At 46.8% G+C, this 26692-nt stretch overlaps 1 long non-coding RNA gene across 1 annotated transcript in view; it reads right to left on the minus strand.

Annotated features, from left to right (window-relative positions):
• The window catches only part of LOC119970614, a 145354-nt gene that overhangs the window by 60459 nt on the left and 58203 nt on the right, over positions 1-26692 (minus strand). The window contains exon 2 of the long non-coding RNA XR_005461651.1: positions 16251-16340. This is a non-coding gene — a long non-coding RNA (uncharacterized LOC119970614). The remainder of the gene's footprint in view (positions 1-16250; positions 16341-26692) is intronic.

Here is a 26692-nt window from a genome sequence, read left to right on the forward strand (position 1 = left end):
ACAACCATGACTGTGGGAAGATCCCAGGTACAGTAAAGATTTCAGGTCCCGATCCAAAGCCGCAAAAGCAAGATGGTTTCCCACAGCCAGCCGAGGGTGAGATTTCAAAGGTTATTAACAGTTTGTTAGACCAAGGAGTTATTTTATCCTTAGCTTCCACAAATAATGCCCCAATTTGGCCCGTAAGGAAGCCCGATGGTTCATGGCGACTAACGATCGACTACCGAGAACTTAATAATGGGCTGTTTAGCACAGGGCTAAATCGCTGGCTTTGAAAGCAGACCAAGGCAGGCCAGCAGCACAGTTCGATTCCCGTAACAGCCTCCCCAAACAGGCGCCGAAATGTGGCGGCTAGGGGCTTTTCACAGTAACTTCATTTGAAGCCTACTCGTGACAATAAGTGATTTTCATTTTTTCATAAGGTAACCCCTTTAGCAGCCCCAACTGTTGCCACGAGTCCAGCGATCATGTTCACAAAGGGAGTGCAGGCAAAATATTTCACAGTGCTGGACATCAGCAATGGCTTTTGGTCCATCCTGTTAGACAGGGCCTGCCAGTATAAATTTGCATTTACAAGGACAGCAGTACACGTGGACATGCATCCCACAAGGATTCCATAACCCCCTCCATTTTCCACCAACAATTGGCCAACGGGCTTTCTAAATTTTCCTGACCTGAATGCCTAATACAATATGTAGACGATCTGCTCTTGCAAACGGACACAAAACAGGAACACGTAGAGCTCTTATCTGAATTACTAGGCCTACAGCAATCAATCAGATGTAAGGTAAACCCCAAAAGGCCCAGAATGTAAAGGAAAGGGTTCTTTATTTAGGCACCATCATTACCCACGGGAAGAGATAAATTGAGCATAAACAGATCGAATCCATTGTTAAATTGCCCTGCCCCAAAATATCATTGCGCTCCGGTCGTTCCTAGGTTTGGTAGGATATTGCAGAAATGATATAGATGGTTTTGCCACCAAAGCAGCCCAACTCTCAGAGCTCCTTAAAAGGAACACCCCATGGGAATGGCTTCTGCAGCACACAGATGATTTAAAACGCGCCCTAACCACAGCCCCCGCTTTACAAGTTCTAGACCCAGACTTGCCCTATGCCATAGAAGTAGCAAACACCGACCGAACCCAATCAGCAGTACGCCTGCAAGAACGACACGATCACCTAGGACCCGTAGCCTATGCTTCAAGAGCAAGGATTCTCAGCCTGCGAATGGCACTTGATTGCAGTCTTTTGAGCAGTACAGTACTTTGCGTATATCACAGGCCTCAACCCAATCATGATCTTGACCGAACACACCCCCACTCAACTATTACTAGACGTCGATTAAAGGATGGTTCAGTCAGCCAAATCAGAGCAGCTCACTGGATACTACTATAACAAGGCAGGGACATCACGGTAAAACGCACCAAAACCCACACATTTCTGGCCGATAATCTCTAATATTCAGGGACCCCACATGAGTGCAAGATCATAGCAGCCCAACACCACACAGGACCCTTTATCTCAAAGTCACTACACCCACAAGCAGGCAGTAAGACACAAGATTCCCAAACCACAGGGGATACCTTAAACATGTATGTAGACAGTTCTTCCACAATCGAAAATGGAATTAGAATTACTGGTTGTGGAAATTACATGGAAGATGCGCAGGAATACCCGCTAGAAGAGATCTCTTTAAAATTGCCCGGCCACCTAGGTTCACAAGCAGCAGAACTTGCAGCTATAGCCTATGTAATTCAGCACCCCGACTCTTTTCCAACTCCCGCAGACATACACTCAGACAGCCTGTATGCAAGAGAATTCCTGGCTCTGTGGGAATCTCGAGGTTTTGTTTCAGCCGATGGAAAACCCCAACCCTCTGCCCCGTTGTTTAAGCACATTCTCAAGACAGCCTCAGATTGCATATATGGTACCATTAAAGTAAGAAGCCATCATCGCTATCCCCACCCGGTAATGTAAAGGCAGGTGCCTTAGCCAAAACAGGATCACGCCATGGTCACTTCTGGCAGCCACCAGAAAACGAACTGATACACTCAGTCCAGGTTTCCCAGACCAATATTGAGATCTATCTCAAGCCCAAAAGGCAGACGACACTCTCAAACAGGTTTTAGACGGCAACTTCCCAGCCCCCTATGATAAATGGAAGGACGCACTGACTGTACAGGACGGCATAGTTTTAAAAAACAGAATTTATGTGGTCCCAACCCAGGACAGAAACAAGCTCATTTACCAATTTCATGACGGACACGGACATCAAGGGATAGACAATACCATTGCCCATTTAAGACCTTTGTGTTGGTGGCCCGATTTAAAAACCGATGTAACCCATTATGTCGAGAATTGCCTTATCTGTGCTCAGAACAATCCCGAACGTTACTCAGAGAAAGGACAATTACGTCACACCCGGCCTGTGAATGGCCCTTGGACAAATTTGCAAATCGATTACATTGGCCCCCTTCCCCCTTGCAGAAATGGTTTCACGTACGTGCTGGTTGTAATCAACACCTTTACTAAATGGGTCGAAGCATTTCCCTCACGGACAAACACAGCAAAGGCCACCGCTAAGATTCTGACCCAACAGATATTCACACGCTGGGGTCTCCCCCGCAGCATTGAGTCAGACCAAGGGTCCCACCTCACCGGCAGAGTCATGCAAAATGTTTCAACAATTTTTGGGATCAGGCAGAAATTCCAGATAGCATATCACCCCAATCCAGTGGCATTGTCGAGAGAATGAATCGAACTTTAAAAGCGACATTAGGAAGATGATGCAACAGGATAATACCACGTGGGACACAGTCCTCCCATTTGCTCTCATGTTTATTCGAAACACGTTTCCAGTTCCACAGGTTTCACCTCCCACACTCTCATGACAGGAAGGCCCATGAAGGGTATTGAATATTTATTAGGTCTCGATCTGGCAAGCACTACAGTAACCGCCCTCACCCAGGAAAAAGCAGTCCAACAGGTTACAGATAACATTAAAGTGGCACAACGCGCTGCAGCTGTCTGATTAGGCGCTAGAAGGAAGCAGAGTAAAGCCGGCTTTGACAAAACCGTCCACCCCGTAGAGTACACAGTTGGTTAGCAAGTAATGGTTTCACTTTACAACCCCAGTTCTTTCCTCTCCCCCAAATTTGCAGGACCCTAAAGTGAGCCCCTCATTTACAAGATAACGTACCCCAATGGTAAAACTGGTTGGTTCCACATCAACCAACTCAAAGTCTATGGATCGCAATGTAGCCACTCCCACAACATCTCTCTGGCAATAGGAGATGATTACGCCCCATCCATCGACAACCTAGTCCAATCCCTACGCCAACCCTCCCCCAGCCATGCCGGCATTTATCCCTTGTCCACGCCCACAGACCCGAACTTGTCTCCGCCCACAGGTACAGACTTTTACCTTGAACTTGACTCCGACGACAGCGAGAGTTCCTGAATTTGATTACTATCCCTGAACACTGGCGCGATCTCTCTGCCACCAGTCACCCCAGCATCCGGAACCACAACTTAGATATCTTTGACTCCCTATATGCCCTCCCCTACCCACCGCCACACCCACCACCTGACCACAGTAACTTGACCTCCACTCCCACAGCCCCTATGCCTCATGATAAACAAGCCCCTCTTTGGCACCATGACATCTCTTGCTGACTAGTAAGGCACGACGATTCGGACCATCCAAGGGCCCACGCAGCCAAGGCACAGAAACGGCAGACATGAGATTGGCAACCGGGAGATGGTGATGATTCAGATACTAACTCTTGTTTCGGTAATGCTTTTACAACACTGTTTGCTACAGAACCCTCAGGTGTCCAGATGATGAGAAAGAAACACCGCCTAAGTATTAATGTGTCCAAAGTTCTGATGGAGCCTGCCCGCCTTTTTCCTTTTTTTTCTACTACATGGTTTTAATTCATGTCACCCGACACAAAATTACTCTTCTGATTCGAGGGTACGATACCCAATGTCAGTTAAAGGCCCACATTTATTGAAAAACCGATCACTGTTCTCCTCGCCTTTATGACAAGTTTCCACATAACTACAAACTCTTACCGTCCACCCATGTTATCCAGGTAGGGAATAATGGCACTGATCCCCGCCCTACTTGAGGACCCCAAATGCATCCGGTCAGTTAAGCTCGGGTAGTGGAGTAACGGCACTAACCCCCGCCCTACTCGGGGGTTCCGCTCATTCTTCTCCCGCTCATTCTTCTCCCGCAGTGGCCCACACGCACCTCATGTTCTCGTCACTTTTACGCTCTGGAATGCTTCTCTATACTCTGCTTTGCCTTTGACAGCCCTTAGTTTCACCTTCTCTGCTCTCCCTTTGTTTGTGGTATAAAGAATGCATTTTGCCATGTTCCGTACACTCACCCCTTCTTTCCTTCACCTCCCGCAACCCCCTGGTCGCTCCCCACCTGCTATTTACACATATGACACAATTGGTTGCTGCTCACTGCTGCTATACACGCTGCTACATGTGAACTACCTCTGAGCCCTGGGACAAAACTCTATAAATCTGGCAGCCCTGAAATTCGGCTGGTTAAGATAAGCCTCAACCACCACTGGTTGCAAGTAAAGAAAAGACTGGTCGAAGAAATTGTCCACCAACTCCAAGCATCGACCACAAGCTGCGAGAGTCTCTGTACTTTAAAAAATATTTTGCATTTCTTGTCTCTCCAAAATGGTATTTCGAAAAAAAATGAGGGAGTCACACATGGTGACCATCATAACGGGTAATTGGAGTAAGGAGATAAAGACTAATAAAATGAGATGTTAACCAAGGGTAATAACAGATACCCCAGGATTACACAGAAAACAGAAAACACAGGATGAAGCAAGGACTGCTGACATGCGTTTGGATCATCGCTGGACTTCTGCAACTGCGTGCGCAATGAACCTTTGTAACAAACCCTACACCAACCCCGAACACTACCACACAACAGGCCGCCACCAGCCCGGACACAACACCACACATAAACACAGACATCAAAACCCCTGCCTGGTGCGAACACATTGCCAAATGGAACTCCTTTCATACATAGTACAGGCCCTTCTAGTAATTGCAGTAATTTCCACTGTCATTCAGACTCTCCGACTCCGTAAATGATGAGCAAAAGCCTCCCGCTCCCCCTTCTTTGGAATTCAACAAAATTGAACTCATGTAACAATCGCTGCTAAAAATAAACCATGTACCTCTTTAACTTTATTAAGATTAAGTAGAAATGTGATGCTACTGTTTTAAATTTTGTACTGTATATAAGTTCTTTGATATTTGCCAGCAGCGTGAGGGTAGCTTAGATAGAGTTAGCTAGAGATCAACTGTGCGGATAAATTAAATGTTTTACAGTGACCTGAATTATAGTGACCGTTAGAGATGAATTAATTTATAAATGTATTAATTAAATATTAGCTAAATGTCCCAAACCGTAAGGCAGAGTAGAGTAGAACCTTGCCTTGACCAAGGGTGACCGGTCCACCAAGGATGAACAGGGATCAATAGTGTTATCCATCACGCTTTGCATTCAGGATCAAAAGGCCATCTAAGGTGGCCACCTGCAAAGGACCATGGGAATTATGGCCAACCCAGGACTCAGACAGATACACAGCCTATGCGTATCTAAAACACAGGTAACCAGAACTGATCGAAACCCCCACTCGTTTGCATTTTAATGGCCCATTTTCCCAGGATAATAGAACTCCAATCAAGACTGATCGGTGCCACTCCCCTTACTCAGAAAGCACAACTGCCAATGTCAATGACCGCTAAGGACCCGCCCAGCCACCAAGGCACCCGCCCCTTTATTGACCGAAATTGAAGACAGTGATCACAGCCCAGTCGAACTATTGGGTCCAAGGTTAAGGACCGTCCCAAAGAGCGCAAAATCCCAGACGGATAAAAGAGGACACAGCCATGTGTTCTGTCTCTTTTGGATCCGGCCTGTGCCAGCCCAATTGCAGCATGAACAGCCAGCCAAGTTCAGGACCAACGATGGCTACCTGACGGATGAGCCCAGCAGAGACAGAGCCACTTTCTTCGAACCAGCCAAGTGAAATCCAGATAAAGGCCTTATCCATTTGCACAGTGCCGGTCGCCCTGAAGTTATGTATAGGTTATTGTAGTTGATAGGTGTAGTTTAACTCTTAGTAGATATTGTGTTTGCATGTTGAGAAAACTCTTGTATGTAAATAAACCATCTTTTGAACTAACTAACTGGTTGTGTGGTCATTTGATCGATATAAGGGAAGGCTTGTGGTTCACTAAGATAAATAGAAATACCCGCAGTATTGGTGACACTGTTGGGATCGAAACAGAGCAACACAGACAATAGCCCACTGGCCTCTCTACTCCTGCATCGTCGTCTCCTCCTGGTACTGCTCCTACCCCTAGATCACTGGCACCTGTGGCCATTTTAAATGATCTGAAAAAGTCTGGAGCAGCCAGCACCAGATCATCCACTAAGATGGTCGTCAATCTCTCAAACTCTACTTGGCGTTCTGTGGACCACAGTGGTTTCGCTTGTTTCTGCAATGTGTCCAATGTGCATTGTATTTCGATCTCTAACTGAGCCTGTCTATGTGGTTTCAGTCAAGATGGATGTGGGTTTTTTGGTTCAGAGTTTCTTCGGTCCACACCATGAGTGGCTAACAGAGTGCTACTGGTATTTCCCTACATCTCTGTCTATACTTTTACTGTTTCTCGTGTAACGCAGACAGTCTTTTCTGATTGTCTAATGAACATTGAATCAATTTTCAGGGATCTCCTACAACTAAACTACAAGTAGTATTGTCAATGCTGAAGGAAACATTTGGTTCATTCTTAACCAATAAGCATGCTTCCATCCTCCAGCTTTCCATTCTCTCTTGTCCTGACATGGTTACCTTCAGCAACAAGTGCTGCTGAGGGTTCAATCCTCTCAGTGTTGATTGAGTGTATATGCACCATTTTTCGTGTTACGGTTTTTACCTCCTCCTCGGATTTTTCATAATTACCACCCTCATTTCCATTTGGTATTACTGACTAAAACAATTTTTACTTTCCAGATTCCAATTGTTCCTTTTTTTAACTTTCAGAATCTGAGGAAGGCACTTCATTTGCTCCATGGGTGTTGTTAACTGATGTGATGGCAGAACCACCACATGGTTCACCATCTACCTTTGTCTTACTTTTTAAAGGGAATTGTTCACTGATTGGCTCATTTCTTTTTGGATGTCTTCCTGTACCTTGAAGAGGCACTGTGGACCTTTACAAGGATATGGGTTAACCAGCCATTTGCTTGGTGCCCCTTCACAGTCCTTCATCCGATGCCAGTGCTTACGTAGTTACATTGTATACCCTGTGTTGCCCTATTATGTATTTTCTTTTATTCCCTTTTCTTCCCACGTGCTTAATGATCTGTTGAGCTGCCCGCAGAAAAATACTTTTCACTGCACCTCAGTACACGTGACAATAAACAAATAAATTGTGGATAGCACAATTGCTTCACAGTGCCAGGGTCTCAGGTTCGATTCCCAGCTTGGGTCACTGTCTGTGCGGAGTTGGCACATTCTCCCCGTGTCTGCGTGGGTTTCCCCCGGGTGCTCCGGTTTCCTCCCACAGTCCAAAGATGTGTAGGTTAGGTGGATTGGCCGTGCTACATTGCCCTTAGTGTCCAAAATTGCCCTCAGTGTTGGGTGGGTTACTGGGTTATGGGGATAGGGTGGAGGTGTGGACCGTGGGTAGGGTGCTCTTTTCAAGACCCGGTGCAGACTCGATGGGCCAAATGGCCTCCTTCTGCACTGTAAATTCTATGAAAATTCTATGAAAAATCTAATCCAATCCAATCCTTACTGTCCTCATCCTGAACAGCTGATGGCTGCTATCATGTATACTGTCCTTCAAAGCATGCAAGCTCAGGGAAATATTTGCACCTGGAGAGAATGGCAATGGTTTACTCCAGGAAGTTGTAACAAATTACTTTTAAAAAAGATCAAGCAGCTGTCTTGTTCTGGTTTGCTGTCTTCTTTACTAGCTTTGGACGAATTACTTACCATTGTTCAAGATTAGTCTGTAACAGTTAGAATTAGAATTAGAACAGTACAGCACAGAACAGGCCCTTCGGCCCTCAATGTTGTGCCGAGCAATGATCACCCTACTCAAACCCACGTATCCACCCTATACCCGTAACCCAACAACCCCCCTTAACCTTACTTTTTAGGACACTACGGGCAATTTAGCATGGCCAATCCACCTAACCTGCACATCTTTGGACTGTGGGAGGAAACCGGAGCACCCGGAGGAAACCCACGCACACACGGGGAGGACGTGCAGACTCCGCACAGACAGTGACCCAGCCGGGAATCGAACCTGGGACCCTGGAGCTGCGAAGCATTTATGCTAACCACCATGCTGCCGCAGTGTTGTTTATCAACACTGCATAATCAGAACCAAATTCAAATTCAAAACTCTGTCTGACTCTTCATCACGGTCATTACTTTTAAATTCAGACTCCTCTTTCTTTTGATCTTCGAATTCTCAGAATCTGGTTCTCTACTAGATTTTATCTTTGACAAATCTCTGTGAGGAATCATTCCCATAGAGATAATTGCATCAGTATCAGCCGAATCAGATTCTCGACCGTTGTCATTTGATATGTGATCAACATTTTCTAACATTTCTCTCTTTTCTTACCCCGCAGGGTTTCCTAACTCTCACATGCCTCACCGTTGGCATCTCATGTGCTTTCTGCAATACTTCCCTCAGACTCTCTGTGATCATGGGTGAACCTATAACCTTCACTCCTGCCAAATCATTCCCCAAAAGCAAATCTACTCCTTCCACAGGGAATTTCTTAACCATGCCGATAACTAAATTACACTTCAATTGTACCTTATACCAGTGTTTTTCAAAATGGGAGTCGTGACCCACGGATTGATTGTGGCATGATGTAAAATGGGTCACCAAAAGATCTCCAAAAGTGATCTCCAAAGACCTTGAGCTGGATTCTCTGCCGGTGAGATGCTCTGTTTTCCCGGAAGCCCGGGGGTTTCCCAACGGCGTGGGCCTGCCCCACAATGGGAAACCCCATTGACCAGCCGGGGTAATGAAGGATCCCGCCAGAGTGCTGAAACAGAAATGTAGCGCTGCGTGGTGGAGAATCCAACCCCCTTTTCCCCATTTTCACCCTGGGTAAATTCAGTAAAACAGTACAGTGTACGGCCACATGAAGCTGATATAAAGGCCGGTGCCATGGACTTTCTTGCCTTCCTGGGTCACTGTTACAGCCACCACCACCGACAGAGCTTCCAGCAGTGGCTCCCATTTCTGTAGTAGCTGATCAGCCAGGTTAGTCAGCACCTGCACCTACAACCAATGTGTTTAAAAGAAAAAAATCGATTATCTTTAAATTTGTGCTTCACATTCTTTTTTCCAGGCCTGCATCTCCCACCCAAAATCAAATGACTGCTTTCTGGAACATGCTTCCACAAGTACCCCAGACAGCAACTCATAGCCGGAGGATTCCCATATACAAGATTCAGCAGATAATTCCTCTGTATCCTCTGGGGAACTCTTGCCTTTCAATTGATTCATTGTTACAAAGCTGATTCATGTTTGCCCTATTCTGAACCCAGGCCTGGAGCGACAGGTGTGGGTTTGGGAACTCCATCCATCCCAGTTAGGGGGGAGATGCATCCATTCAAAAACATTTCATAAGAAGCTCAGAGTCAATGATCACAGAAACAGACTGATTTCTCAATCAGATGCATTTTTATCTCCGTTTTTATCTCCTTTATGGCGTTTATCTCAGTTTTCAGCACGCTTCTCCATTCCTCCCCCTGTGCGGGATGGGGGGGGGGGGGGGGGGGTGATCGCCACGTCCTGTTCCTGCACCGCTGCTCTGCTCGCCTGCTTTTCCGCTTCCTGATCTCGCTTCATGGGGCCGTCTGCCTGCGAGGCCACAACTCCTGCCTTTTTCCTTCTCCTTCACTGCTGCTCCCTCTTACATCTTGCCATCCCCCTGATTTATTATTATTTGCAGACATATTTCTGTTATGTGCCTTTCTCTTTTTACCTTGCTTTGGTGAGAGAAAAAAAAAATTCTTTCCCCCCCCGAAAGAAAAAAACCCCAAGGGTTGATTTTTTTTTACAAACAATTTTTTTAATAAAAAGGAACTTTTTTAAAAAAAAACATTATTTTTAAAGAAGTTTTTTAAATTTTCAGGAGAGAAAAAAAAAGTTGAATAAAATTTTTTTTGTCTTATCCTCTCCGTGCTCCGACTTTCAGGCTGCTTGTTGTTGTGATCCCCACTCCTCTTCCATGTGTAGCACACCGGGACCAGTCTCTCCTCTCTCGCCTCTTTTATTTTCCTCTTCAGCTCTCTGGAACGGAGCTTTGGCACCTGGGCAGGGCGAGGGAGGCACGGCCCATTTCGCGGGACTTTAGTTTTTTTTAAAAGACACGCCGGGAAATCCCGCGAAAAAAGTCACGATTTTGTGGACCGTTCCGTTCACAAACGCCACCTGAAGTCCAATCAGATGCATCTTTAATGTCTGCCACAATTACCATTGTCAATGAACGTTGAATTTCTGTTACTATTAACATTGTCAGTGTTGGTTGAATTTCTGTTACTCTTAACCTTGTCAATCAAAGTTGCGCTGCGTGTGCATGAGGGGTTTGATGTATATTTAAAATGGGGAGACGCTGTCCGCTTACTTTCTGAGAGCAGTCGCTCTCTCGGTGAGACTGACTTTGCGATCAATGGTGAGCCTCCTTCCAAACCCTGAAGATAAAAGCAAATTACTGCGGATGCTGGAATCTGAAACAAAACCAGAAAATACTGGCCCATGTCAGCAGGTCTGACAGCATCTGTGGAGAGAAAATGGAGCTAACTTTTCGAGTCTGGATGACTTTGACAAGCTCATAATTGTCAGCCATATATGTCGCCTGCCTAGCAAATATCATCCCCTGGTCTTCAACAATGGTTCTTCCTATAGGAGGTAGCGAATTCTAAAAATTCCTCTGAGAGAATGACCTCTCTTGGAGCCTCATAGGTAGTTTCAACTCCCAATGCTCGTACCCACCTATGACAATTGTTCTGCTTAACCCTTTCAAATTCTGCATAAGTCTGTCACGATTATCTCCTTACATCCTGACAATGTTTGCCTATATGCTTCAGGAACCAATTGACATTGATCCAGAAAAGCCATTTTTACCCACCCAGTGGTTGACAGAGCAACTGTTGGAGTTTTTGAACAACAAATTCCAGCAACAGAGGAAGGAGGCTTCAGGAGACCTGGCTAAGGTAGCCGCTCAGGGCAACAGAAGTGGGGCAGAGGCTCGGGGCCTGGCAATTCAGAAGGTGAAGGAGCCAGTGGGGGAGCATGAAGAGTGGATGGCCTCATTGGAGATGGAGTTGGGGATGGTGTGGGACAGCCAGAAGAGCCTGAGAGAAATTAGAGGACCTGGCGAATCGCTCCAGGAGACAGAATTTGAAGATAGTCAGGATGCCCGAGAGCATCAAGGGAGCAAAGGCCGCCAAGTATGTGGTGAGGATGTTCAAGCTGTTGATGGGAGAGGGGGGACTTTGACTGGCCCCTCGAGGTGGGTCAGGCATACAGGACGCCAAGGGGGAGGCCGGAGGTGTGGGAGCCGCTGAGGGCGATGGTGGTGCGGTTGCACCGTTTCTTGGGCAAGGAAAAGATTTTGAAATGGGCGAGCCAGACCAGGAGCTGCACCTGGAAAGGGAGTGAGCTGCAGGTCTCCCAGGACGTGGGTGCAGTGTTGGCGAAGAGGAGAGCTGGGTTCAATCTGGTAAAGGTTGCCCTCTTCAAGAAGGGGGCTGACCCTGCCCGCTTGTGGGTGACTCATTAGAAACAGGAGTTTTATTTTGACTCGCCAGTGGAGCCGATTAACTTTATGGGGGACCATGGACTGGGTGGAGTGTGAAGACACTGAACTTTGGAGAGGAGCTTTGTGTTTATGGTACAATGTATGTGGTGGGTTTCGATGGAGAGTGTGCCTTTTGTTCCTCTTTGTTGCCTGGTAGATTGGGGATTGGAGGGTTGGAAAGCAGGCGGGTGGGGAAGTTAGAGGCTTTGGGCAGGAGCCACCGTGCTCACTGGGCGGGCTAGCTAATGGAAGTGGGATTTGCATCTGAGGAGTCTGAAGGCGGACGAGTGTTTTTATGGGAGACACATCTGAATTTGGGGAATCAGATGAGGCTGAGGAGGGGATGGGTGGGGCAGATGTTCCACTTGGGGCTGGATATGAAGATGGGGAGAGTTGTGGTGTTGGTCAATAGGAGGGTGGTGCTTGAGGTAGAGAGAATTGTGGCCAATCCGGGGGGGTAGGTCCTGGAGAGGAAGGACGTGGTCCTTGTAGATGTTTCGGGCCCGAATTGGGACAATGTGCATTTTGTGAGGCGGGTGTTGGGGAGGATTCCGGATTAGGGAATGGTTTAGCACACTGGGCTAAATCTCTGGCTTTTAAAGCAGACCAAGGCAGGCCAGCAGCACGGTTCAATTCCCGTACCAGCCTCCCCGAACAGGCGCCGGAATGTGGTGACTAGCGGCTTTAAACAGTAACTTCATTGAAGCCTACTCGTGACAATAAGCGATTTTCATTTCATTTTCATTTCATTTCATAGCCTGGAGACGGATTTTGTTGTGTTGCCGGGACTCGGAGCCGCCGAAGGCAGGGGTACGAATGGGCGACCTGGCAGAATTTCTGAGGTTGGAGATGATTAAATTCGTTCTGCGGGGGTCGGTAGAGGGGGTTCACCTGGAGGTGGAAACCGTTTACTGATTTCTTCAAGGAAGATTGAGGGGTCAGCAATGGGGGGGGGGGGGGGGGGTGCTTTTGCAGGGAGGATAAGGGGGTTAAAATGGGGAAGGCGGGACATGGCTGGGGGTCGGTGTCAGGGGGGGCTGGAGGACCGGGGTTGTTTATTGGGTTGATGTGTTGTTCTCCCTCTATTCCGTACTTCTATACTTTTGTTGAAAAGCCTTGAATAAACATATCCTTTTGAAAAAATCTTATCAAACTAGGTTGTCTGCTTGAGTTTCACCATCAGGTCTATATCTTTCTGGAGAGACACTGTATTTCACATCAAACGTTGCTTTCAGCTTGTGGCTTGACTTCAGGCCTCTGCAGTGTCAAGAGTACGACACCCTGGAGAGAGAGTCAGCTCTCACAGTGGCCTTCTGTAACAAATTTGTTTTCTTTTCTTTTAAATAAATTTAGAATTCCCAATTATTTTTTTCCAATGAAGGGGCAATTTAACGTGGGCAATCCACCTACCCTGCACACCTTTGGGTTGTGGGGGTGAGACCCAGGCAGACAAGGGGAGAATGTGCAAATTCCACACAGACAGTGGCCGAGATTCAACACAGGTCCTCAACGGCGTGGGGCGGCACAGCTAACCACTGCGCCACTGTGCTGCACATCTTATGCAGATAATTAGTTGGATTTTTTTCGAGAGTGTCAGTTAAATCCCTTCATCCAGGCTGCAGAATCAAAAGTAAAACCGAACTGGAACCTCGTAACCCTGGAAACATTCCAGTGCGATCAGATCCAATCACCACCTGTTACCGAGCAGAGCACAGCCTTTTGGGACAATTAGCCACCAGTCAGATCAATCAAACCGGTTCATCACTGACACTGGCCTGTCTGCAAGTCCAAAATAGCACAGTGTTCTGGAATCTCCTGTTTGAATTAAAAGCACAGGCCCCTGCTTCCTTTTGCTTGAATTAAAGAAACAGGTTGCCATAAAGATACATGTCCATAAATCATCCGTAGATCAAAAATGTAATTTCAAAAACAGAAGGGTAGATAAGGGTAAAAACAGGAAGGATTATTATAATGTTCAAAATCATGATGGGGCGGGGGGTGGGGGCTGGACAGAACCATTAGGGAGAAACTGTTCCTGCTCTTAAAAGGATCAACAACGAGAGGGCACAGATTTACAGTAACTTGCAAAAGAAGCAATTCTTTGATGTGAGGACAAACTTTTACACACAGCGAGTGGTTTGAGCTTGGAATGCACTGCCTGGAAGTGTGGTGTAAATAAGTTCAATCAAGGCCTTTAAATGGGCTTCATTACTTGATTGGAAACACTGGCAGGGGCTGGGGAAAAGGCAGGCAAATGGATCGAAGTCATATTGGTCATTTGGAGAGCCAATGCAGACATGATGGGCCGAAAGGCCTCCTTCTGTGATGTAACAATTCTGGAATTCTGTGCACTTCGTGTCAGCAGGATACTAAGCTGATTTCACACATTCGTTTGGCCGATCACTTGTTGCACCGCTTGATCCGTGAAGCTCAAAGCAAGGCCATTAAAGTCCAGAAAATGAAAGGTTGAAGCTTCCGTCATCGCATACATGAGTCAGCCAGTTCTCTGAGACACACCCACAGATTTCTCTTCTGTTTCACAAGGAATAGTCTCCCTCCATCTGACCACATCCTCCCCATTCCCTCAGTTATTGTTCACATTACAGTCGTTAGTCTAAGCGTTCTGATTTTCATTAGCCTAAATTAAAACAAATCACAGCCATTGCAGTTATATTTCTGAGTTCTTTGCACGCCATTAAAACCACAGGACAAGTGAGAACACGGGGTATGAAGTTACATAATAATCGTGTCTGCACTTCAGCTTATGAACAACAAAACTATATAGATGCTTACGCATTTCTGTCCTCATTTCTTAACTTCCTTATATTTGTGCTCTATTCCTCTGCTTATAAAGCCAAGGATATGATATGGGGCGTGATCTAACAGAAACGTTGTGTCATTCGTGACAGGATTTGTTAGGAGTTTCTACTCCACTCTGCCAGCGAGTTCCCCACTGCTATCTAACCACACATAATCACTTTTTGGGGCGTTGGGGCATTTCTCACTGGGCTAGCCCACGCTTAGATTTATTTTCATCACTGGGGAGCTGAACCGGCTGGCCAGTCCGGTTCCCCTGAGATTGGGTCGCCATTTTGAAAGGGTGCCCCGATCTTTAAATGCGCTTGTGGGTCCCCCATACGTATGGGCATTACCTCAACATCTGCAAAAGTGAGGACAACCCCTATGTGGCTCCTGGAGGCTCCCACACCCCCTCCCCGCCTTTGAGGATCCCTCACAAGCCTATCCAGGCCTCCCCTTCCAGGGCCCCTACGTGTCACCTCCCCCAAACTTCCAGAAGCCCTACTTACATGCTCTGTTCCCCCTCCCACCCTTCAAACCCCCCTCTACCCTCCTTTCATGGGCATGGCCCCCCCAAGGCCCTGACCCTTGGCAGTACCACTAACTTGTTGATTCTACAAATAATCTCCAATCACTTCTGAGAAAGTAGGCAAAGGTATTCAAGGAGTCACTTGGATCCATGACTGGGGTCAAAGTGTAACTCAAGATAAAGGTAGACAGCGTGCTGTGTTTGAAAGCACATACCGTACCCTATGCTATTCAACCTAAAGTGGAAGAAGAACTCGAGGTTACTGAAGACCAGAGTCATTGAGTCTGTTAGCACCACAGATTGGACAATCCCAATCATCCCAGTCTTAAAGATGGACGGTTCAGTACGAATATGCAGGGATTTCAAAATGACTATTATGTGCTGTCACTTATCAAAGAGAATTTTTCAGGCCTCTCGGGCATCCAAACATTTAACAAAATTGATTTCTCCCAAGCCTATCTGCAAATGATCAAAGCTATTATTGAGTCTCAATCGTTATTGACCATGGTAACACACAAGGGTCTGTTTTGGTATCGGAGGCTTCCGTTCAGGATAACATTCGCACTAGCTCTCTTCCAACGATCTATGGATCAGAGCTTGAGTGGGCTATTGGGTGTGCAATGCTACCCGGACAATATTTTGATTACAGATTTGAACAATGTAGAGTATAAAGAACCTAGAAGCTGTGGTGATTGTAGGTCTGTGTAGATGCAATACAACTGAGCAAGCACTAGAGGGAGCACGGGAGAGCTATAAATACAGAGGGACAGGAAGTGAGGGCACACTTCACGGAAGGGAGAACTGGTAGCAGGACACAGACACAGGCTGGCAGCATTTGAGGTAGCTATAAGTTAAGCTCTGAAGACAGAACGAATTCACAATAAAGCATCTACTCCAACTTTGAGACTACGAGCTTTATTAAGACACAAGGAACAACACATGGTACCCAGGAGTGGCTTCAGACGCTTACTACAAGACAACTCAGCTGCAGACACAGAAAGACCAAAATGGCAAGAAAAATTCCTACCGGGCATTCGACTTGGGAAGACCTCGCTTATTCGATGATGTGGGCTGGAACCCCGCCTCAGCTGGACTTAACCGGTAATGTAAGTAATGTCTGGAAAAGATTTAAACAAGTGTTCGATCTATATATCATAGCTAATGATTTAGCAGCAGCCTCAGATTAAATGAAAATCGCATGACATGAAGCTAGAAAAGTATATAATGGCTTTAAATACTCGAAAGCTGAAGACAGCAACAACTTATAAATAATACTAAAAAAATTTGAAGAGTACTGTATGGAATTTGAACAGTACTGTATGCTCAGAGGCCAAACTGCACAGGGACTGAGTGATGCAAAACTCAAACAATCACTATCAGAACAGAAAGGGTTCAGTCTAGAAATCGCGAGCGAAAAGTACAGATCAAAAGGAAACAATAACTTGAACTTCTCACATAGACAAAAATGCTGAAATCCAGTTGAGATCGAAAGGAAAAGGTAACTTACACTTTTCAGGGGAAAAAAACGCTGAAATCCGCTGTAAAATGGCGTCGGAGCACATTTTACAGTCTCTGGGGAACAAAGAATGAAAATGTGCGTCTGCGCATGCGCAGGAAACAGAATCTGTGCATGCGCAGTTACAATCACCCGTTTTGTGTTCTGCGCATTAAAAAAGTTCTTGTTGCTGATCGTTATGCGCATGCGCAAGCTGCGCATGCGCAGTGGACACAAAACCGCACAGTAAAGGAAGGCCGATTTGCGCATGCACAATCGATTCCTACGCATGACGTCACGAGCCTCATGACGTCTGAGGATCCGGACCACGCCCACTTAAAAGAGAAATGCCCGAAAATTACAAACAAGATACTTAAAGCTATAAAACCCAATTTTCTTGCGTCAAAAGACAGAAAAACGCCTGAACTTACACCAGCAGTTGAAAATAACTCTCACAACACCCTGGAACAAGCAGTCTGCACCACCCAAAGTGAAGAGAACAAAAAAAAATCCGAAGCAAAAAAAGATGATTTGTTTTTCGAACAATACTACTCAGACATGGCTGAGCTATTCGGATATGCTGATCACAGCATCAGCAACACGGTTGCAAAGCTCAACACGACTCTACTCGTGGTAGATGAATCCAACACCATGGTGCCATGGCAGATCGTCGATACATTGGATGACAGCAATACCCAAGACGAAGACAACGCCACACAGAGAGCACAGAAAGACTCCACAGAGAGAGCGATGACAGGCTCCACAGTGAGAGAAAATTTACCCAAACAGATCTGGTGATGGGGAAGTGAACTAACTGCAACCTTTATATCCATGGGAATGGCAACCAGGCCATGGCAAAGAATCCAAAGAGGGCCAAACCCAGAAGGTGCCTGAGTGCAGTTTGTGGAGGCTGGCCTAAAGAGGGTCCATGAGGCCTCCTGTTCTTACCCTTCTGGAAGTACAGTTTCAGCAGTCCACAACTGTTGCTGATGATCTAGTAGCTGTGGCCAGCGATTATTTTATTAAATTAAATTCTTCTTCAGAGGGTACCTCAAAATGGAGTCCCTCTTGCAATCCCCATCCTGCAGCAACAGCACTCACATCTGCTCATGGGCCTGCCAGCTGTCCAAGGCTGCAGGAACCTGCCACATATTATCCTTCATTGGGTTGATCTAAATGAAGCCTGGGTGGCACAGTGGTTAGCGTTGCTGCCAGGGACCCGGGTTCAATTCTGGATTTAGGTGATTGTGTGGAGTTTGCATGTTCTCACTGTGTCTGCGTCGGTTTTCGCCGGGTGCTACGGTTTCCTCCCACAGTCCAAAGATGTGCAGGTTAGGTAGATTGGTCTATCGATGTGCAAGATTATGGGGATAGGGCGTGGGAATGGCTATAGGTAGAGTACTCTTTTGGAAGGTTGGTGCAGGCTCGATGGGCCGAATGGCTTACCAGGTAGAGGAGGATGAGGGGGGCTTCCCAGGGTCCTCCCCATGGTTGGGGATGGGGTCTAAAACAGGGGTGGGTGGGGGAAGTTTGGAGCAGCCAACAAAATTGTGCCCCAATCTGCGAGAGGCCAATGTGGCCTTGGTCTGCGAGGATCTCTGAGTGCAGCCTCGGCAAGGAGAAAGTCCCCTAGGCCCAAAAAACGTCAAAGTGGCATTGAACACCAAGATGTTCCTCCACACTGCAGCCGCTGGGAAATGCGCCCCAAACCAGACGTAGAAATCTTTAGGGTGAATCACGGCCATGATTTCAAATTATATTATCTATTGCTGAAATATTTTCGCTGCTCTGTATGGTAGTTTCATTTTTGGTATGTTTCTTTTCATTTCATTTCAACCCATGCATCCAAATTGTATAAAAATCCGAGGAAAATATGTACTCCTGATTATGGTGTTTACCAGAAATGAGCAAAAGTGGCCCAAGACCTCCGACTAGCAGCCAGAAGCTCCAGGCTGCCAAGTTGAAAAGAGAAACCTGCGATCTTAGCTGCGCTCCGATGAACATTCCTTTCTCTGCGGAAACCCAGGGCCTCCAGCACCCAGTCTGCGCAGGCTCCAGCGCAGCGCAGGAAGAATGCAGCGCTGCCCCTTTATGACACGACCAGCTTGGGAACATCCATCGAGGGCAGGCATTTAAACAGATATTAAACAACAGGTAACTACTTTAATAAGTCTTTTAATGGTATGTAGACATTTTCCAAACCTTTTCTTTTGTTCTTTTCCTCTTTCTTTTAAACAGGCGTCACTATTGTTGTTGGTTCTATTAAAGTAATTTTTTATTTTTTTTATGATTAAAGGTGATTATTTATAAGTGCACATATGTTTGGTTATTTGTTTTAAATCTGTGGAACTATTTAAATCTGCACTAGATTATTCTATAATTTTACGCGTGGCATGCTTGAAAACGTTCGTATGTTTTCATTTAGATTATGGTTGTAAGATTTTAAAAGCGCCCAAGGCTTTTTGCTGTCACTGTACTTGTGACATCTGGTTTTTATAGAATCAACGCAGTGGAGAAGAGAGCCATTCAGCCTATCATGCCTGCACTGACACTCCGAAAGAGCACCTTACCCAGGCCCACACCCCCGCCCTATGCCCATAACCCCACATAACCTTTGGACACGAAGCGGCAATTTAGCAGGGCTAATCCACCTAATCTGCCCATTTTTGGACTGTGGGAGGGAACCAAAGCACCTGGAGGAAATGGCGGCAGCACAGTCCATAGTGGTTAGCACTGCTGCCTCACAACGCCAGGGACCTGGGTTCAATTTCAGCCTTGGCTTAGTCTGTATGGACTTTGTACATTCTCCCCATGTCCGCAAGGGCCTCCCTCAGTCCAACGATGCGCTGGTTAGATGAATTGACCATGCAAAGTTTCCCATAGTGTCCAGCGATATACAGATTATGTTCTGGGGATAGGGCAGGCAAGGGCACCCAGGTAGGTAGGGTACACTTTAAGAGGGTCGATGCAGACTTGATGGTCTGAATGGCCTCCTTCTGCACTGTAGGAATTCTGTGGTTCAATGCCATGGTTCTAGGAAACCCATGTTTACATGGGGAGAATGTACAAACACCACATAGTCACCCAAGGTTCAATTTGAACACGGATCCCTGGTGTTGTGAGGCAGCAATGCTAACTAGTATACCACCATGTTACCCGTGTTAAATATGTCTTTGTCTTGTTTACTTCAATTATATTATTCATTTATAATTATCTTATTGTGGTGTTCTTTGTGTTGCTAATACTCAGGATAGATTTTGGACATAGTGTACACAAAGACCACAAAGCTAAGTTAAATGAACAAAATACAATTGTATTACACTACTTATTATACAATTGGAACACTATTCCTAAAGCTAGCAATACTATAAACTATGATTACAAGCTACAGTATACCAACACCTACCTCACACCCAGTATCTCTACTTGTTCTCTGCTCTCCTCCTACTCTCTCTCACCTTCTCCTATCTTCTCCCTGAAGTCTGAGAGGCATTTCTTTTATATGTCTGCTCCCCAGCTCCATCTGGTGGTAGGATAAAATATTACATTAACTCTTAATGTGATAGACATAATATCACACTCATAATTGAATGTTATGTTCTGATGTTTGATTAAGACCATTGTAGAAGCTTATAAAGTTTAATGTAAAATATTGATTAATAAAAATAATTTTATAAATACAAAACTTTGAAACTAGTTAACATTCAACTTAACATTTAACTTTATCAGCTGATCAATGACATAAAACTACCTCAACCTTTCCAAATTTCTTGCAATAAAATATATTTTCTCACTTAAATACAACTGTTCCATCTATTTGTAGGGGGGGAAGGGTAGGGTTTTGACATATCAATTGTTAATTGACCAGGTCAACGTCTGAAAGCAGCAGCTGCTGAAGTGCAGTGTCATGGCACACATCTCTCTGACACAATTTCGGAATGTCCTTTGACAGTACCCTCTTAGGTGTGGGTGATTGATTCACTGCAATACCCGTCAGAGAGATAGTTCACATTAGCTTACAAGAGGTTTGCATATACCAGCTGAGGCATTAAACTTTGTTAAAGCATTTGAAGTAATCACTGAAGCTTCTAAGGATGAACATTACATTGTAAACAACTCTGCTTAAAATGCATTGCAAAATCCAAATGTACTTTAGTTCTGAATCAGCTGGGAGGACAGGTATGCAAATGCTAGTGTTCCTGAAGGAGTAAATAGTGCCAGTATCTGGGCCATCATCATCCAAACATAACTCTGCTGGGACGGCCATATGCTTAGGATGTCAGAGTCCAAACTGACAATGCAAATCTTCTTCACCCAGCTCAATGAAGGATGCTGAACAAGAGGAGGACAGAGGAAGCTCTTCAAAGACACCTTGTTGGCTTACCTCAAAAAATGGAACATAAACCACAAAATCTCATTTGCTCAGATGAGAGTTACTTGATTGAAGGGTCACAGTTCTTCAAGAACACCCGACGGCCAAGAGAAGGCCCGGAAAAGGAACCTAAAAAAGCAAAATCAGTGATTTTGTGTCCAAGGACTGATCCCACCTTTTGGAAACGTCTGCCAAGTTGAATGATTGAAGACACGGCTCTAGGATCGGGCTCATCAGCCACACAAAGAGCCATAGAACCATGACCAGTAACACAGAGTATCTCAGGTGGACAATCGTACCTGTTAGTGAGTGATCACTGCATTCCATCCATTATAGTTCCTTTAATGAAATTAACATCCTAATGACAAACAAAAGTTTAAAAAATATATTTATTTTAGCTTCTGTAGCTTCAAAATCATTTTTTTTTACAGTATGAGCCGCTGTCTGATAGCACAAACAATGTCACAGTGTTCTACAATTGTGTGGCCAGATAATTACTTGCACGTGTCTAGTTTTATGACTCAGAACCACCTCAGTGGAGCATTTACTGTAAACTAGTACAAGTTTCCCTGAAATGGAGACGTCGATTGAGCAGCTGTAGTGTAAAGTCAAGACACCAAAAACGCTTCTTTCTTTTGAAAATATTTTTATCAAAGTTTTCATTTGTAAAACACAAAATACGCAAGTCCATACAAACGAAATAACATTTACAAACCCCTACCCTTGAAGAGACCCACCCCCCCAATCCAAGACCACCCCTCCTCCTCCCGACCCACTAACCGTGTCCAATTCCTAACGATAAAAAGACAAAGGTCATCACCTCCGGCTGGCCCGGGGCCAGGAACCACCCAAGACAGCCTGATCAGTCCCAGTCTGATCTCCCACCCCATAACCCTGAAAAAGGGGGGGGGGGGGGTTGACAGGGGACGGACCATGAGCAGCACGGTAGCATAGTGGTCAGCACAGTTGCTTCACAGCTCCAGGGCCCCAGGTTCAATTCCCGACTTGGGTCACTGTGCGGAGTCTCCAAGTTCTCCTCGTGTCAACGTGGGTTTCCTCCGGGTACTCTGGTTTCCTCCCACTGTCCAAAGACGTGCTGGTTAGGTGGATTGGCCATGCTAAATTGACTTGGTGTCCAAAAAGGTTAAGTGGGGCTTACGGGGATGGGGTAGAGATGTGGTCCTCCACATTGCGCAGCAGAGGAGCAATGTGCTGGAGGAGGAGGATGAACAGGACATGGGGCCCAGGCAGGCACATGAAGCCGCACGAGGCCTGCGCCAGGGCCAACGTGCATGGGACACTCAGATTGCCTTCAGGTTCACTAACTGGGGTGGGGTGGGTGACACTACAGGGTGCAAGCTCTGGGTTGGCAGTAACACCAGCTGTGGTCCATGTGGTAGAGGATGATGACAACCCATTCTGCAATGTGCTCTGGTGCCCCACACTGTATGGTGAGGACCCCTGAGGTGGCGATTGTCCGCGGGGGGGGGGGGGGGGTGCTGCGGTGTTCCGGCTCTCCCCTATGGGAGTTACCAGCACAGGTCCCATTACCTCCTCCCGCAGGATGCCCAATGGCCCCCGGGCTACTCCATGGGACAGGGGTGCGAGCGGAGCAATCCCTTGAGGCTCCCCCGCCACCTGCACCTGCCAATCCTGGAGGCCCACTCTCGTCTCGACTAGGGTCCGCATGCTTGTAGCCATGGAGCACAGGGAGTGGACCATCTCCGTCTGGGACTGCGCCACATCACCCATTGACTGTGACACCACCTTCTACGTTTGTGTCACATCATCCAGTGACTGCGCCATCTCCCTCTGGGACTGCCAGGCAGTGCCTGGCCAATACCTTCAACGTTCCCAACCTTGACCTGCATTGACTGGGCCACTCTCAGGAGCACCACTGCAACTTTCAGGTGGCTCTGGCTGCCTGTAAGGCGGACATCCTGTCCCAGGCCTCAGCTAGCGCCTACACAGAATGCCCCAGGCCTTCGACATGCTGAGTCAGAAATTCCTTATCCCATACGATGGGCCAGTTTTGGGAACCAAAATCCCCAGGAAGCGGCTTAAAAAGTCTTTGAACAGCAGAGTGCATTTCCTGGCCCGAAAACAGAGATCATGGGCGCAATTATCAAATTTGCAGACAAGGTGCTCCCTCCAGCGGGAAAACTGGAGTGTTTCCTGACGGCTTTTGGAACGAGGCTGACGTGCCATTTAATGGCACATAGAAAATGTTTTACTAAGGATCGTACTTTATGTTGGACCTGGGAGGGGCCTAAACCCTCTTTAAAAAGGCGCCCCAATCTCAAAGTACTGCTGCAGCGACCCCCTACCCGCAATCACTAGCAAGGTTTCTCCACCAATCACTGGCAAGGGTGTCCCCCCCCCCCCCCCCCCCCTCAGCCCCCAAATCCCGCCATCAGCCCCCCTTCTCAGTCCGTCCTGCTGGAAAAACACTCTGGGGCAGAGCACCTCCGCCTTTCTATGAAGCTCTTCAGATCAAAGAGATAGTCTCAAACTGGGGTTTGAAAGAACAGCTGCTCAAAGTGGAAATATTTCAGAGTTAATGGGCCTCCATTTGTCATGAACAATTGGAACCACAACTTGCTTCAGTATTACTGCTGGCTGCATTCAGGGAAAAGGCTACAATTCTTCAGATGCAGGACAAATCAGTTTTCTGTTCTCGTTTGTGCCGTTCTTTGTAAGATCTTTTATCAGGAATTTGATGTATCAATGAGGATATGCGTGACTGATTATTTGAAAGCCATGATGTGGAGATGCTGGCGTTGGACTGGGTTGAGCACAGTAAGAAGCCTTACAACACCAGGTTAAAGCCCAACGGGTTTGTTTCAAACACAAGCTTTCGGAGCGCAGCTCCTTCCTCAGGTGAATGAGTGAAGGATTCACCTGAGGAAGGAGCAGTGCTCCGAAAGCTAGTGATTTGAAACAAACCAGTTGGACTTTAACATGGTGTTGTTAGACTTCTTACTCTTAATTATTTGAATGCATTGGAATAGTTTTAATTACAAATTTTAGTTAAAGTTAGACCTCTGTGACAGGGTATTTTTGTTCCTTTTTACTATCATTGGTCCATTTTATGTATTTTTAAACAAATGAGCAAATACCGGAAATTAAATTTCCATATTGTGATAAAGCGAGGGGAGTCCAATGAGCTTCTTAAAAGTCCTTTATTTCTTCAACAACATCAAACATGCACAGGGCCCGGTTATCTTTCACCGGGTCCTTGTTCCTTTTAAGCTGGCTCGACTGCTGCCGGCCTTTTATGCTAGTGCTGGGTTAACTCAGTCCAATTGAGCACAGAGAACAATCGTCCCCAGCTGGATGAGTCCTGTGCAGGCTACTACAGGTTATTGTACCCCTCCCGCCCACCCTTCAAAGTCCGAAACCCCTCGCAAGGATGACCATTGAGGAGGAGAGGATAGGAGAGGACCAAACGGTGCATACCCCACAGTTGCCAGACAACAAACCCCCCAAAAAAAGATTGGTTCGGATAAGGTGCCATCAAACGGGGAAGCAGGACGGGCCTACAGGTACTCCACCAAGCATTACGTCCGGCCCGACACCCTCACCAGTCAAACAGGAGGCGAAGTTACCAACCGCTGAGTCCGGGGACAGCACATGCCACGGCATCGGACCCATCAGCCTAAGGCCCAATCGGCGTGGCATGCCTTCCAGCCACAGAGGGAACAGGTAGGGGGGGAGGGAACTTTGGACAATGTCTCGTAACTCCCAAACGCCCCTTAAAAAAAATTAAGCACTCTCAATTTTATCTAAAATTAAATCTCAGGGAGCTGTCGCCCCGACATTCTTACAGTACCTCGACACAGACAAATAAATCCAGAGCGCAAATTTAAAAAACCATCAAGGTCGGGCACATTCTGCCACAGGACCAGAAGTCACATATGGAATGCCCAGTCAACTCAGCAACAACAGAGTCTCTGGGCACAAAACCTGGAGTCGTACAATAACTGTCAGCTTGAAGGTAAAACATCACTGTTGCAAATCCCACAGTCCGAGCAGCCACAGAACAGTCTTTCAAACACAAAGCCGCACTCACAGCCAGAATGACGTTCCAAAAAGGCGGCGACCAACTCTAGAACGGACTCCCCAGTGGACCACTCTGCCAGCATCAGGCAACAACGACAGACAGAGATGGACGAAAAGCGATGCGACCAACACCAAAAGTCGCTCAGAAATAACCCCCCCCCCACACCAGGCCTCCCCGCCACCCTTCTTGGCCTTCTCCCTCACTTCCATTCTCCAGCATTACTTGCTAGAGTGGCAACTCCTGCCCAAATGCTCCTCCCAATAACCTCCCCTCCCCATCCCCCACTCCTCAGCTCAGGGAAGAAAGCTCCCTGCGGACCTTACCCTCTCCTACCCGAACAAAGACACCTCCTGAACTCCAGTTCACCTCCCCCAAAAGCAAACAAACGCTGAACACAAACAACTCCATAAAACAAGAGGAGGGGATGGGATGGGAACATCCATTCCCACATAAACTAATTACCCCTATAACCCATTTGAATCCCAGCAGTAAACAGCAAACCCAAAAAAGGACCCCCTCCAAAACAGAGGGAACGAAAATCTCCCAATCCCTACCCCCATTTCAAATGTGTTCCCAACCACTACCAAATGCCAGCACCCCTGTTCCCAAGCATTGTCTACTCAGTTCTCCCCCAGTTTATGCTCCGTGTTGAAGATCTCGGCTGCTTCTGGGGTCTCGAAGTAATATTACCAGCCTTCAAACGTCACCCATAATTCCACCGGGTAGAGCACGCCAAACCTGATCCACCACCGACACAGCACCGCCTCGGCCTTGTTGAACCCTGCCCAACGCTTCACCAACTCGGCTCCGATGTCCTGATAGATTTGGACCTTGTTCTCCCTGGCCCAACGCAAGATCTTCTCTTTCTCCACAAATTTGTGGAGTCTCACGAACACCACTCATGGTAGCTCCTCAGCTGTAGGCTTCTGCCTCAGGGACCTGTGCGCTCGTTCCACTTCAGGGGCCTTATTAAGCACCCCTTGCACCCACCAGGGTCCCAGGTTCAATTCCCGGCATGAGTCACTGTATGGAGTCTTCACTTTCTCCCCATGTCTGCATGAGTTTTCTCCGGGTGCTCCAGTTTCCTTCCACGATCCAAAGATAAGCAGATTAGGTGGATTGGTCATGCTAAATGGTCATGCCTTTAGTGTCCAAAAAGGTTAGGTGGGGTTACTGGATTACGGCAATAGGGTGAGGTGTGGGCTTAAGTAGGGTGCCCTTTCAGAGGGCCGGTGCAGGCTCGATGTGCTGAATGGCCTCCTTCTGCACTGTAAGTTCTATGATTCTATGATAATTAAGGCCTGTCCCTGATACTCCAATGCACGCAAGGCAACATGTGTGCCATCAATTAGCCCCTGGGCCTGGGGAATCCCGGCGATGGCAGAGAATCTTGCCTGGGATGGCAGCCTGGGAACCTGGTCCATCTCTAAGTTGTTTAGTCTGCAAGCCTGGCATACAGGGCATCTGTGACCTTGCATCTGTAGCTGGGAAATGGCACATGTGTCCTGGAATGAACCAGTTGCATAAATGTTCATGGCA

The sequence above is a fragment of the Scyliorhinus canicula genome, chromosome 8 (assembly GCF_902713615.1).
Source record: "Scyliorhinus canicula chromosome 8, sScyCan1.1, whole genome shotgun sequence".
Taxonomy (NCBI): domain Eukaryota; kingdom Metazoa; phylum Chordata; class Chondrichthyes; order Carcharhiniformes; family Scyliorhinidae; genus Scyliorhinus; species Scyliorhinus canicula.